Source organism: Myotis nattereri (assembly GCF_964212035.1).
Source record: "Myotis nattereri genome assembly, chromosome: 11".
In the NCBI taxonomy this organism is placed as follows: Eukaryota; Metazoa; Chordata; class Mammalia; order Chiroptera; family Vespertilionidae; genus Myotis; species Myotis nattereri.
In genome coordinates, this window is record NC_138086.1 from 12,688,505 (window position 1) to 12,703,315 (window position 14,811).

Sequence of the window (14,811 nt, forward strand, 5' to 3'; positions counted from 1 at the left end):
TGTTCTGAGTAATGGCTAAAGTGTGATGTCAGGCGGTGAGCAAGACGGGAGGGGAATGTGTCCCCAACCTCTGATAATCTGGCATGCCGCTGCCGTCTACAGTACTTTTAAATTGATTTTTAAATTACACATAATACAAATATATATTTTCCCATTATGTCCACTCCTTCAAGGAACTGAATTTTAGGTGCAGCCTTCCCTAATTTAAAATAAAATTAGAAAGATCAACAGTTAAAATAAGTTTTACCAAAAGTTCAAAAACAAAATTATCTCTATTACATTCATATGTTATATTTCACAGAATACTTACCAAGTCACAAAATATAAATCTCCTACAAGTTTTGGATAGCCAGAAAGAATTGATAAGGATATTTGCCAAAAAAGAAATTACATCATGAAATTTTTTTGTAAAAAATCCACATTCACAACATGCAAAAGATATAACTACAGAGAAAAGACATATACTACTAATAATGGTGAAATAAATTTTATTAGACTATCTCTTCTGTAAAGTTTGAACGATTATAAAAAACTTCCAGAGCCAGGCTGGTGTGGCTCAGTGGTTGAGCACTGACCTATGAAACAAGAGGTCACCAGGACAATTCCTGCTCAGGGCATATGCCCAGGTTGCAGGTTCAACCCCCAAAAGGAAGAGTGCAGGAGGCAACCAATCAATGTTTCTCTCTCATCAGTGTTTCCATCTCTCGATACCTCTCCCTTCCTTTCCAAAAAAAAAATCAATGGAAACATATTTTTAAAAATAAAAAGACTCCAGAAAATTTAAGAAGATGTAAATATCTTGCTCTGGTCAGGTACTTCAGTTGATTAGAGCATCATTCCAATACACCAAGGTTACAGGTTTGATCTCTGGTCAGGGCACATATAAGAAGTAACCAATGAATTCATAAATAACTGGAAAAACAAATCATTGTTTCTCTCCGTTTCTGTCTGTCTCTTTTTCCTTCTCTGTCTCTCTCCCTTCCTCTGTTTCTCTCAAATCAATTCTAAAAAGTACGTATCTTTTTAAGAAGATGTAAATAAATGATGCCCTTCTCATCATTGAAGGGCATTAAAATATAGCTCATAGAATCCCAGGAAAGAATGCAACCTCATTTTACTCTGTCAGTCTATCAGTGTCAAAGTTAATTGCACATCCACATGGCACTAAATGCAATTTTAGATAATTACCCTACAACAGTCTTCACATAAAATTGGAAATAGCAGTAGAAATATATTGAAAACTATCCACATTTTCCCAACTCAGGTCATTTAGAAGAGCCCATAGGAAAAATTTATTCTATGTCACTGCTAGTGGAAAATGAAATTACTTTATTATAAATCAAGTTTAACTGTCAAAATGTTAAGCGTGTTTTAAGGATATATTACATACATTTCCTCACTTTGGAAGCAACCACTTTGAACTAAACTTTTCGTTTTCAGACCACTGTCAGAGAGCCAACAACTAGACAAACACAAGTGCAAATGGCATTGTTTTTTCCTGTTACCAAATTACATCAGTTAGGAGATGTTGTTTACAAGAAGTTCAATTGCACCATTAAATCTAAGCTGGCTTTCAGAGCATCATTTGAAACTTAAAAGTTAACATGATTTATGAATCAAAAAACATTTGACATTTCTAGATTCTTATGTAATCAATACACTGAATAAGAATCACTTCAGAGATGCAATTTCAAAAGAAGTTTCATTTTGTCTTTCACTTGTTCCTTAATTTGTATTAATGTAAGTAACTCATCCCTTAGCCCTGGATGAAAACCTAAGAAAGCCCCATGGTTTTTCCAATTATTTTTACCTAATACAAGTCTTATAGTCACTTTAAGACACAAAACAGTCTCCCTTTGGCTATCAGAATATCCAGCTTAGTGCTAAGCCAGCTTCCCTTCCCCCAGCAGACTAGGCTCTGCAGCAGGTTTAACATGCACCACCTGGGAAGGGAGAGTTTATGAAAACCGCTCTCTTTTTACCCAAATCTGCTCGCCCTTTCTAAGTGTTTTAGCCCTCTCCAGGTTGGAAAGGACTGGAGGTAGATGGTGAAGATGGAGGTGAGAGGAGCAGGAACATTCCACCTGACTGGTTCGCTAGCCTTACCAACGAAGGTGGTGAATATTTAAAGACTACTCTTTCCCTCTGAGCGCTTGGTAACTTTAGAGGGCCACGCCTTCTCCCACTGCTGAGGTCCCTTCATCCATAGTTTCCTAATGTAGGTCATACATTTAGGGCAGGATACATAATCTCCGGGGTCCGGTAAAAAATTAAAACACAAAGTTGTTAAAGAAATTAAGAATTTCAAGATGGTAGCAGCACACCATTGAACCAAACATGCCCCTTCCAAGTGCATGCCCTTTGCCATGACATAGGTTGCACACCTATGAAGCTAGCCTTGCACACATTCCTTATGAATAACATCTAGAAAGCAGTTTTAGTGGGCTGAGGTCCCATGTTCTCCAGACTCCTCTATTAAATAGGGCCTGAATCAATCTCATTTCGACTCTTTGATGCCCATGGCCTAACGTAGTCTACAGGAAACACTTATGCATCTTCAGGTAAACAAAATCTGGCAGTTCAAGATGGCCATTGAAATCACCATTCTGTCATTTCCACAGGATTCCTGCTTTTCATCTCCACCTTCATTCAGGCTACCAAGGCCTTCAGGAAAAATTTAAGTCATTAACTTGTGTCCTTGAAGCCCTTTTCTTTCAACTTGAAATGAAGGGAGAAGTAACTGGATGGGGCAGGACTCAGCACAATTCTCTCCAAAGAAAAGCTCTTTCATAAGAACTTTTCTCTTTAATCTCCGACATCTAGATTATTTTATTGCCTCAACTATAGGCCCAGTGCATGAAATTCATGCACTGGTAGGGTCCCTAGTGGCTGGCACCTGCTGGCCAGGTACTCTCTCCCTTCCCCCAGCCAGTCTCGCCCTCTGGTCAAACTCCTGGAAAAACTCCCGGTAGAGGAAACAGTTTGGATACTACACTTTTATTATATAGGATGCGGGAAAGGACTTTAAAAATCAAAACTGGATTTCAAAATTTCTCCTGGAGATTTTGTATCTTGGTCCTCACTTTAGTATCCGATATTTATCATTATGGGTCCCCTGCTGAAACTTATATTTTAACAACCAATAATAATTACTTGATGTCTACTCATACATCCAACCTATTTTATGATGTACAATATTTTTAACACATTCAAGCCATTTCTTGATCACGTAGGCTCTTCTTAAATCAGAGCAAACTTTTGATAAATAGGTTAAATCATGGCCCTATTACCAGTTTAAATAAATTTTATGGTCAGAAAATATTTAATCCTTTTTTTTAACCAGTGTGAAACAGTTGTGTGTATGTTTTGCTGGGTTTGGTTTTGTTTTAACTTTAACTGATAGTCCCAATGTGACATTGTCAAATGTGGGCAATTTTTTTTTCTGCTGGAAATGTTGAATTGTGTTCAGGATCATCAACACAAAACTGCCAATCATTTTCTTTGCAAATAGAGATTGACATTTAACTTTTACTACAAAGTGCAAGATACACACATTTGGCTCTTTTGAGAGTAGAAGTAGTGGCTCTGTATTTGCTGCCATTCAGGTCAAATTATTTTCTGAGCTCCTTGTGATTTTGTGTTTAACATATGAATTACAGAGCAATGTTTTTCAAAAAATTCCAAATATTTAGAGCTTTCCTAAATAGCTTATTGTATTGATTTCTCATTTAATTCTGTTGCGGTCACTGAATACATTATACAAATACAAATGTCAGTTATTTAAGATGATTGATAATGTTATTCGTATTTTGTTTTTACTATCAACTACTAGTTGTTTATGAACAACTGATGGAGATATTAAATTTTATGCTTATGAAATTGTCTGTTTCTCCCTTCAATTCTGTTGATTTTTGTTTCATACATGTTGAGGTTTTGTCACTATTCACATAAGCAATTATGTCTTTGTGATGAATTGTCCTTTTTATTTCTGTAATATGGGGCCTGTTTTTTATCTGTGTCCTTTATCTTTCTATTCATAATTCACTAGTACAAATACTTTGTGTTATTAAATGCTACCAACTGGTAGGACAAGCCTCCTTCACAATATCAGTTTCCAAAATTTTCTTTGCTAAGTTACCAGCTCATTCTTTTAGATAAAATTTCAATTTATTTTATCAACTTCTAAGAATAAGCAATTATAATTTTGACTGAAATTATGTATAAATTAGACACACATTGGGAGAAAGAAGACATTTTCATAAAATTGAGTCCTACTATTGGGAAATAATCATTTTTATTTATTAGAATTTGCTTTTATATATCTTATAAAAGTTTGATATTTTCAAACCTGTTAGCATAAATTGAATAAAGGGATCCTTTTTATATATCCTTGGCAACATCCCCACTTTTCCCGTTATCTATGTCCAGTACATATTTTATTAAAATTGGTAGAGCAGTGGTTCCCAATCCTGCCTGCTCATCAGAATCACCTGTGTAAGCGTACACACTCAGCTCTGTCCAACACTCAATCGCTAAATCTACCAAGAGGCTCCTAAGCACTTAGATGCCCAAGCCAAGGATAAGAACGAATAACCAATTTCTTGCTCCTCTTTGCATTTTTATACCATTATTTATTTTTATGCTGACTTCTAACTAGGTAAGTCTTTAGATCATTTATTTTCCAAGCAGTTTTTGGATTCAAATATTTTATACCTTTGTCATTCTGAGGATGATTTTTCCTTCCTTCTTACATGAACGCCACCTTGTCTGGGTAAAAACATTCTGAGGGGGTATCCTTCCATAGGAATACGTATTGTTCAGTCACCTGTGTCCGGCATTCTACATAGCGCACAGGAGCAAGGAAGTCTGACGCCAGGCAGACTTTTCTCGCTTTCAGGTAAGCCTTCTGCTTTTCCACCTGATTAAATCAATTCTTTTTCTACCCTTAAAATTAATATATAACATTTAAGGTTATTCCCAGTGTTGGCTGGCATTGTCCTGGTCTGTAGCCTTTTTAATCGAAAGATTCTGCTACATTTTGTTTGCAGCATCCATCATTCCATTTGTTCCAGTCTCTTTCAAAAACATCAATTTCTCTCCTAGTGGACCTCCATTTTCTCGTGTGTGTGTGTGTGTGTGTGTGTGTATGTATGTATATGTGTATGTATATGTATATATGTGTATGCATATTTTTTTCACATATATATATGAAATCTTATTTCCTACTCTATCACTTTATTCCTTTCCTCTGGATTCTGGGAGATCTTAATTTTGTTTTGGATTCAATTTTTTAATGGTGTTGATTTTTCACTGTTACTTTAATATATGCTTCGATTCTCCTAGTTCATTTTAAATTCTTATAATAACCCTATTAGGCAGGTAGTCTCACACTGCAGAGAAGGACACTGAAGCGCTGAGAGGGCAAGGGTTTGTCCAAGGCTGTATGGCTAGAAGTGGCGGACCGAGGGCGCACTCCAGCACTCTGCCCCCAGGATCTTGCCCCCTTCTCTGCTTGCTTTCCTCAGCTTTGCAGACAGTCTTCTCTCTTCATCACGATATGGCTTACCCACCATGCAGTCACTTCAGAGTCTGCTTCCTTGAATTTTAAGACACAAAGCAGATGCTGTCTAAAAATTACTTTCTAAAATTTGTTTCTCATAATTTTGTCAGATGTAGGTTGTTTCCTTGCATCTTAAGTGTTAGGTCATTTTCCTTTTTCTAGGCTGCAAATTCTTTCCCAGGCCTTCCTCCTCTCCCCCCTCCCCCTCCTCCTCTTCTTCTTCTTCTTTTTCTTTTTATCCTGTTTACTCCATCTTTGGACCAGTAGGAGCCAACCCATATCTGGTGTTTATCCATAAGCAGGGCAGGTAGAGTTTCTTCGAATATATTTAACTTTTCAGCTGGTTGCCATTAATGTGCTTCTCTCCTAAAGGGATTCAGTGGGCAGACTGATGCCAATTTACATGGCTGTGTTCCTTTCAGCTGAGAAGAAGAGGAAGTTAGAGCCACAGCCCTGCAAAGCATTTGAATACAGACGCTGCCACTTCCAAGTTATGTAAATTTAGGCTGATTACTGTATTCTCCTGGGCCTTCACTGGTTCCATGAGGATAACAGCTACCTAACCCAAGGTTTTGTTGTTCTTGTTGTTTTGAAGGATTAAAGAAATAATGCATGTAAGGCACTTGGCTATGCTTGGACGACCATGAACATGCAGTGATAGCTATCATTTCAATACTGATGACACTCTTTCTGGCTTGTCTTTGCCTATTTTTATATCCTTTAGATTATGTCACGGAAATGGCAAGTTGGGGATCAGATGCCAGGGCCGAAGTCTCCATATTCTTTAGAGCCCTCAGGAGAAGTCTGCGAAGCCTGTAGTGTGCTGGGAGATCGTTTTCAGGCATGTGTCCATGCATGTACTACTCTTCTGTCTCTCCTATTGCATCACCTCCCTTAAGGGAAAAGGCTGTGCTTCTAAGGTCCATTATTCTAGAGTCCCCCCTGTGTATGCGGGAGGCCAAGCACTGTGGGTACATGCATGAATCGCTACACAAGAGAAGAATCAACATGCCCATGGGTGGAAATGAACTCATCATCATCCAACAGTTACAGAAACACGTGTGAATATGACACTCCACGGGTAGAGAAAATCCTACCTAATAAAGAGGTAATATGCAAATTGACCGTCACTCCAACACACAAGATGGCCACCCCTATATGGACACAAGATGTCCAGCAGGGGAGGGCAGTTGTGGGTGATCAGGCCAGCAGGGGAAGGCATTTGTGGACAATCAGGCCTGCAAGGGAGGGCAGTTGGGGGGAACCAGGTCTGCAGGGGGGGCAGTTGGGGGGTACCAGGCCTGCAGGGGAGGGAAGTTAGGGGTGACCGCGCCAGCAGAGGAGGGCAGTTGGGAGCAACCAGGCCTGCAAGGGACAACAGTTAGGGGCGACAGGCCGGCAGGGGAGGGCAGTTAGGGGCAACCAGGCTGCCAAGGGAGGGAAGTTAGGAGTGACCGGGCCAGCAGGGGAGGGCAGTTGGGGCTGGCAGGGGAGCAGTTAGGCGTTGATCAGGCTGGCAGGGGACTGGTTAGGGGGTGATCAGGCTGGCAGGTAGAAGCGGTTAGGGATAATTAGGCAGGCAGGCAGGCAGGCAGGCAGGCGAGTGGTTGGGAGCCAGCAGTCCTGGATTGTGAGAGGGTTGTCCTACTGCCCGTTTAGGCCTGGACAGTCGGACATCCCTTGAGGGGTTCCAGATTGGAGAGGGTGCAGGTTGGGCTGAGGGACACACCGACCCCCACCCCCCAGCATGAATTTCGTGCACCTGGCCTCTAGTATAAATAATAAATTCTTTTGAGATATTTTTTTAAAAGGATTACAGAGCAAAAAGCAAAGACTTAGAACAAAATATTACAGAATCCTATTTCAACAACACCCTTTAATACATAAAATCAGTTCTAATGTAAATCAAATGATGTGTTCTGAAGCACCACATGTAGAGAAAGAAGATACTGTTATGCCATTAACTTTAGAAGCTTTGCCATTAATAATGGGTGTAATTTGGAGCTTTCGGGGTGAATTTTCAGGATAAATATTCTATTTGTGGCGCTAACATAAATGTACTTCATTTGCTGAACTTCTAAGTCATATGCTTCATGCTAAGTTTTCTAAAGTGTCTAGATACTGAGTAAATTGGCAGACTTTTCCAACAAAATAAGTAACCCCATCAGAAACATATCAAATTTCGTGACATTATAGTGAACCAGCAAAATAACCGCTCCTGGTAAAAAGATGACTTAGAATATGTGAAAGAAAACTTGTTTGCAATGATTAAAAGGAGAGCAGAACTGACTTGCTCATTGATTTTTAAAATAAATGTTTGAAATACAGGCTTTTGTTGAGTGGTCACATATTGTATAGAGAAGCAATGGCCACTTGTGGGGGCTGAAGAGTCCTGTGCCAAGCACTCTGAGAGGGATTCTGCAGACACCCCTTCACAGGTGCTGGACCGAATGCGTGTTCTAACAATCCCCAGACAGGTTCTCCCCCACCTGCGTGTTATTCACATCATCATGACTGCACAGAAGTATTTTCTTATTTGGTTTTAATCACCTAGGACTTTTAAGTCATACCAAGAAAGAAAAAACAGCATTAAACATCTTTCCTAAAAATGAACATATAAGCAGTTATCCAAATAACCAACCAAACCTAACAAAAAATTTAAAAAAAAAATGCCATGTAGCTTCCTTGAAATGCTTCAATATTTCAGGAACAATGTAGTTCGCTAACATGGTAATTTCAGAAATATCTACTAATTTGTGACTTGAAATGTGTTAACATTGTTAACACACGCTAATTAAAAAGTGAAAAACAAAGAATTAAAGGCAGTCTCTTGTCTAGTGGGGATAATATAACAGATGATTTCTGGGGGCAGAGGTTGTAATGAAAATTTTTAAATATGCTCCCTTTTATAGCAGCAGGAAACGTAAGTTCTCTTAAATAAAATGAAAAGTTCCCAGGACACAAAGAGAGAATGATGGAGACAGTTTTGCTCTTGGTGCTGTGCCCTCCCCCCAAACCCCTACCTCCCCACTCCAACCTTGGACACTGAGGAGTAGCTCACCAGTCACAAGAACTGCTGAGCAACTGGAGAACATAGAAAGATCTTACCACTCTCACCTTCCACCAGCTGAAAGGATTTACTTGCTGTCAGCAACAATCAAGGGAAAAGGAATGCCAATGGTTTGAAAGCAGTCTTTATTCAAACCCTGCCAGCAATTTTTACCACCATTAAATGTTCCCCAGTTCTTGAATGCCTACCTGCTGCTACGCCCCACAGCAAACCAGAAAATGGCTGCAGTTGCTAAGAGAGATTTGCTACACGGATCACAGGGCATGCCTGGGAAGAGGCACAGTCCCTGGAGGGTAACTTCATCATATGCCTGCAATAAAGATGTGTGTCCCTGGGACAGGTTGCAGATGTGTGAACTGGGGGTTGGAAACTCCTAAGCTATTCTTAAGTCAAGTCAGAGGCACAGGGACCTATTAGGCAAAAGGTGAGAGCTGATCTTTTTCAAGGAACAGACAGATCTCAACAAGACAAGTGTCATTTGCAGGAACAGGGTAAGAAGCTATTTCCGATCATGCAAACTTGTCTTCCTTTATTGTATTTGAGGCAAGGATAGCTGTGAAAATGCTCTGTAAACCATCAACTGTGGTGCACAGGTTAGCTGGTATTATTAATATGAAGCTGGTCATTTATCAAGGCCTGTTTGTGTTGGTTCACATCAGTAAAAAATGCTCAACTATTTGTGCTTCTGCTGGACTTTCTTTTTACATTTCATCATTTATCCAAGCAAGGTCTACACATGGGCCATTTTTTCAGCAACCAGCTGCCTTGCCTTCTTTATTCTGCTGGGCATTTGTGAGCAGAATGGGAAGGGAGTACTTAACTAGTCTGAAATAGAGGATAAATTACAGAACACTGTAAACATGTGTTATACATTATGAAACAGTGAAAAGTGGCGTATCCTCCAAAGGAGTTCAGGCCCAGATGAATGGTAATCATTTCTTGAGTCTCCAGCATGATTTATGACTGGCTGTGATCAATTTCTGAAGAGTAAACCTGAACTGTGGTTTTAACGTCTATCCTTGTAAGAATCCAATTTCTATTGTCCAAGCAATGCCACCCACTTTCACACTAAAAGACGCCATGGCCTCGGACCAGATGGCATGGCTCTTCTGTGTAGGCAGCACATGACGGCGCTCCCTGGAATTTGCTGCAGGAAGGAGAGCAGCACCCTGCCATTTCCACCCCCTTCTATTCTGGAGCAGCTCCTGAAGTCATCTGTTTTTTTCCTCGAATATCCCTCATCTCCCGTTAATATTCCTGGAGAACACAAGGACAGTGAAATAACAAATTTAGTTAGGATGGGACAAAGGCAGCGGTTCTCAACCTGTGGGTCGCGACCCCTTTGGCGGTTGAACGACTCTTTCACAGGGGTCGCCTAAGACCATCCTGCATATCAGATATTTACATTACAATTCATAACAGTAGCAACATCACAGTTATGAAGTAGCAACGAAAATAATTTTATGGTTGGGTCACAACTTGAGGAACTAACTGTATTTAAAGGGCCAGAAGGTTGAGAACCACTGGACTAAGGTCATCAGCCTTTGCCAAAACCAGATAAGCTCTCAAACTCTGATTAGTTCCAGAGAAGTTACACAGAACTAAAGCCTGTGGTCACAGTCCCTCAGCCAGGGCAGATAATGCTACCATTCACATGTCCTTTTCCTCCAAATGCCCTCGCTTTGTCCACAAGATCGGATGATGCTCTGAAATGTCTCAGAGGACATCTCCAGGAGCACCAGGACTAGGAATGCGGTGTCCAGACATGCTTGTCACCCGTTCCTGTGAGGGACTGTTCCATGGGGCTAGCCAGCAGGAAAGGACTCAAGTGCAATTTTACTGCCTTGGTGCTAAAGTAAATGCTTCAAATGGGAATCACATCCAGAGAACTGGTCACTGCCCCGCAGTCATACCAACTGACCTAACTGCACATCAAAATTCCTAAAAGAGGATCTGTCAGGGTACATATGAGGCATCGTGAGAGTTGGCTGAGCTGACGCAGTACAGCCATGCACTCAGAAGACTCCTCTAAAATAATCCCGCGCTTGGAAGTTAATGCACAGACTGTTTTGCCTGTATAGTCTATTTTTATATACTGGTACCAGGCACATGGATACTTGCAGCTGTGTTTAAGAAGTAACTAATTATATGTACTTTCTTGACATTAAGCCTAGCATCCATAGAAACTATTCCTACTCCATTACATAGAAATAAAAGTATCAACAGAAAAGTCCCCCCAAATGACCCAAAAAAACAATTTATTGAAGGAAAAATCTTAATAGGCTATTTCCAAAATAATTTTCTTTAAAAAATTTTTTAATTTGATTTAATTTAATATTTTTCCATCACCATAAGTTCTTTCTAAGCCCTCTTCCACCTCTACCCACCTCCCTCCCCCTAAAATTACCACACTGTTGTTCATGAGTTATCTCTTTTCTTTTTTTGCTTAATCCCTCCATTCCCCTAACATCCCCCTGCCTGCTCTATCTATGAGTCTGCCTCTATTTTGTTTGTTGGTTCAGTTTGTTCATTAAATTCCACATATGAGTGAAATCATATGGTATTTGTCTTTCTCTGGCTGATTTCACTTATTAGCACAATGTTCTCCAGGTCCATCTACGCTGTTACTAAGGGTAAAATTTTCTTCCTTTTTATGGCTGAGTAGTATTCCATGGTGTAAATGTACCACAGCTTTTTTATTCCCTCATCTACTGATGGGCACTTGGGCTCCTTCCAAATCCTGGCTATTGTAAAAAATGCTGCAATGAACACAGGGGTGCATATATTCTTTTGAATTAGTGTTTCTGGTTTCTTCAGATAAATTCTTGGAAGTGGAATTGCTGGGTCATGAGCTTTTGCACAGCAAAAGAAACCATCAACATAATGAAAAGACAACTCACTGGAGAACACGTTCACCAATGATACATCTGGTAAGGGGTTAATATCCAAAATTTACAAAGAACTTATAAAACTCAACACCGAAAAAACCCCAAACGTTCCAATTTAAAAATGGGCAAAAGAGTAGAATGACACTTTTCCAAAGAGGACATACAGATGGTCAATGGACTTATGAACAGATGCTCAACTTCACTAATCATCAGAGAAATGCAAATTAAAACCACAACGAGGTATCACCTCACACCTGTCAGAAAGGCTATCATCAATAATTCAACAAACTAGTGTTAGTGAGAATGGGGAGAAAAGTGAATCCTCATGCGCTGTTGGTGGAAATGCAGAATGGTGCAGCCACTGTGGAAATCAGTACGGAGTTACCTCAAAAAATTAAAAATAGAACTGCCAAAATATTTCTTTCTGAACCTAATTTAGTATTAGTAATAGTCTTTACTTTATTACTAGAGGCCCGGTGAATGAAAATTCGTGCACTGGGGGGGTGAAGGGGGTCCCCTCAGCCTGGCCTGCCCCCTCTCACAGTCCAGGAGCCCTCAGGGGATGTCCTACTGATGGCTTAGGCCCACTCCTCTGCAGGAGGCGACCGGCTTATCAGGGGAAGGCACTGCCCCATCAGCCTGCTGCTGCTGCCACTACCAGCCACAGCAGCTGTGAGGCCTGAGCCCCAGGTCTTGCAGCCGCCAGGGCTCACGGCTGCCTGAGCCCATGGCTGCCTGAGCCCCAGGCCTCGCAGCCGCTGTGGCTGTGTCTGGATGGACGTCTGGAAGACATCACCCTACTTAGCATATTACCCTTTTATTAGTATAGATTGTTTCCCAGTGTTAAAATGACCCTAACAAACAAAAGACTTTTTTTTTAACCCACACAACCACATGAAGTGTACAACAGACAATCAGCTGCTCTTTATGTCATAAAGGGTAATAATCAAATAAATCCCTCCTAAACGTGATCTGTGTTAGAGTGTTTTTGCCATGATGCCACTCAGCCACAAAATCACACTAGGAGACCAGCATCAAGGGCTGCATGGGTATCGTCTAAGGTCAAGAAATTCATCAGCACCTTGACATACTAAGAATCTACCCTAGGATTCATAAGCCCATCAGCCCATGTCTGAGGGAAAGGACCACAGATACATCAGAACACACTATGCATGGCATCCCTGTTTCGTTTCTCTCACTCTTCAAGTGTGAAGAACTAGGAAGTAAGAATTAGAAATGCGAGTGAAGAACTGGAAATCCAAACTTACAGCCCCTGGGAGAAACGTTGTCCCCAAAGCTGAAACATTTCTTGGAGGGAGAAGAGTCCCAGGAAGAAATGAAAGCCACTAAACAGCTATGGTTTTGCAAGAGCATTGGACTGTTTTTCCTTCATGACAAAGAACTCATCGGTAGAATAAATACCCTCTTCCCTGGATATATGGCCCTGGAGGCTGCCTGCTCCTCATAGGAAATAAACAGCTTTCGGTCTGAATTAATTGAATAAGTAATGATTGTCTCTGTTTCACAAGGTCATAACTGAAATTTATATTTGCACTACCCTTAGGGAATTAATAGCCCAGATTACCAAATGGTCAAAGAAAAAGGCTAATGATGTTTGTACATGTAAGTTTTTTTTTTGGTTTTTTTTAAAGTAATGGATGTTTAGGTAAGGTAAGGTATAATTCTAACTGTGGATAAAATATTTACTGGTTATTGTATTTTTATTTTAAATTCAAAGCCTTAGAGAAAAAGAAAACAAAATGGCTTATCTAAGAGTTTAGTTATTCAGGAGGCTTTGAATCATATGGATAAGCAAAATTATCAGAGCTCACAATTTCTTAATGTCCTTGGCTCCCACAGCTTTCACTAGAACTCTCCGCCACATCCACATATCCTCAGCCTCCATCAGAACTACCCAAATAGCTCAGTGCCTTCCTTTCCCTCAGTGTATCTCCCACAGAACACTTTTCATCTCCATCCAGTGTAGAGCTCATGTGTCTCTAGATGCTATTTCTTCAAACCATTATTTCTCAACTAGAGGCCCGGTGCATGAAATTCATGCACTTGATGGGGCAGGGAAAGGGGGGGTCCCTCAGCCTGGATTGCGAGAGGGTGCAGGCCAGGCCGAGGGACCCCACCAGTGCATGATTGGGGCCAGGGAGGGACGCAGGAGGTTGGCTAGCCGGGGAGGGACCTCGGAAGGGCTCCAGGGCATGTCTGGCTCATCTCGCTCTGTCCCAATTGGCCGGACCCCAGCAGCAAGGTAACCTACCGGTTAGAGCATCTGCCCCTGGTGGTCAGGGCATGTCATAGCAAGCAGTTGAGCTGCCTTAGCGTATCATTAGCATATTACACTTTGATTGGTTGAACGGCCGACCAGATGACCGGACCCTTAGCATTATTAGGCTTTTATTATATAGGACACTGTAAGTTTGGGTCTATCTAGAATCTTCCATCTGTGCTTTCTTAGAAGGCTGAGCAGTGTTAAAGCACAGAACAGTATATTTTAAAGCCAATATATTTTTGAAGTCTACAGACTCATCTGGACTCATGGAACCAAGACTTCTACAGGTTTAGTGAATCCTATTGGTGAAGAGGAGTCCGATCCTTCTACATGTCCCTACTTAAACAGTGGACATTCCAAAACTTCTTTATGCTCCTAACCCAATGATGGCGAACCTATGACATGCGTGTCAGAGGTGACACGCAAACTCATTTTTTTGGCGGATTTTTCTTTGTTAAATGGCATTTAAATATACAAAATAAATATCAAAAATATAAATCTTTGTTTTACTATGGTTGCAAATACCAAAAAATTTCTATATGTGATATGGCACCAGAGTTAAGTTAGGGTTTTTCAAAATGCTGACACGCTGAACTCAAAAGGTTCGCCATCACTGTCCTAACCCATCCTTGTCCTCCTCATGACATGCAACCTTGCTTTCCTCATCCTACTGGTAATCTTTTTTTTTTTTTTCCAGCACTCTCAAAATTCTGTCCCTTCCCTTATCTTTCTCACAGGAAACTGTTTCTTTGTCTCTAAAGTTAATTAATTCTATCTATGCTTTCTCTTCCCTCTGGACTTCCTTTTATCTTTAAGTTGCTACAAACAGTACTCTGACCAAAACTACTTCTTCCAGCTATGAGGACCGCATTCCACCCAGTGGCTTTGTGTTTGAATTTCTAATTTTTCACTCTCATTTCCAATTCTTATTTCCCAGTTCTCACACTTGAAGAGTGAGAGAAACGAAACAGGGATGCCATGCATAGTGTGTTCTGATGTATCTGTGGTC

At 40.6% G+C, this 14,811-nt stretch overlaps 1 protein-coding gene across 1 annotated transcript in view; it reads right to left on the reverse strand.

Annotated features, from left to right (window-relative positions):
* LOC308526834 (cortactin-binding protein 2-like) overlaps positions 1-14,811 on the reverse strand; it is a gene marked incomplete at its 3' end in the record, with an annotated part of 85,859 nt that overhangs the window by 20,008 nt on the left and 51,040 nt on the right. The window lies entirely within an intron of this gene.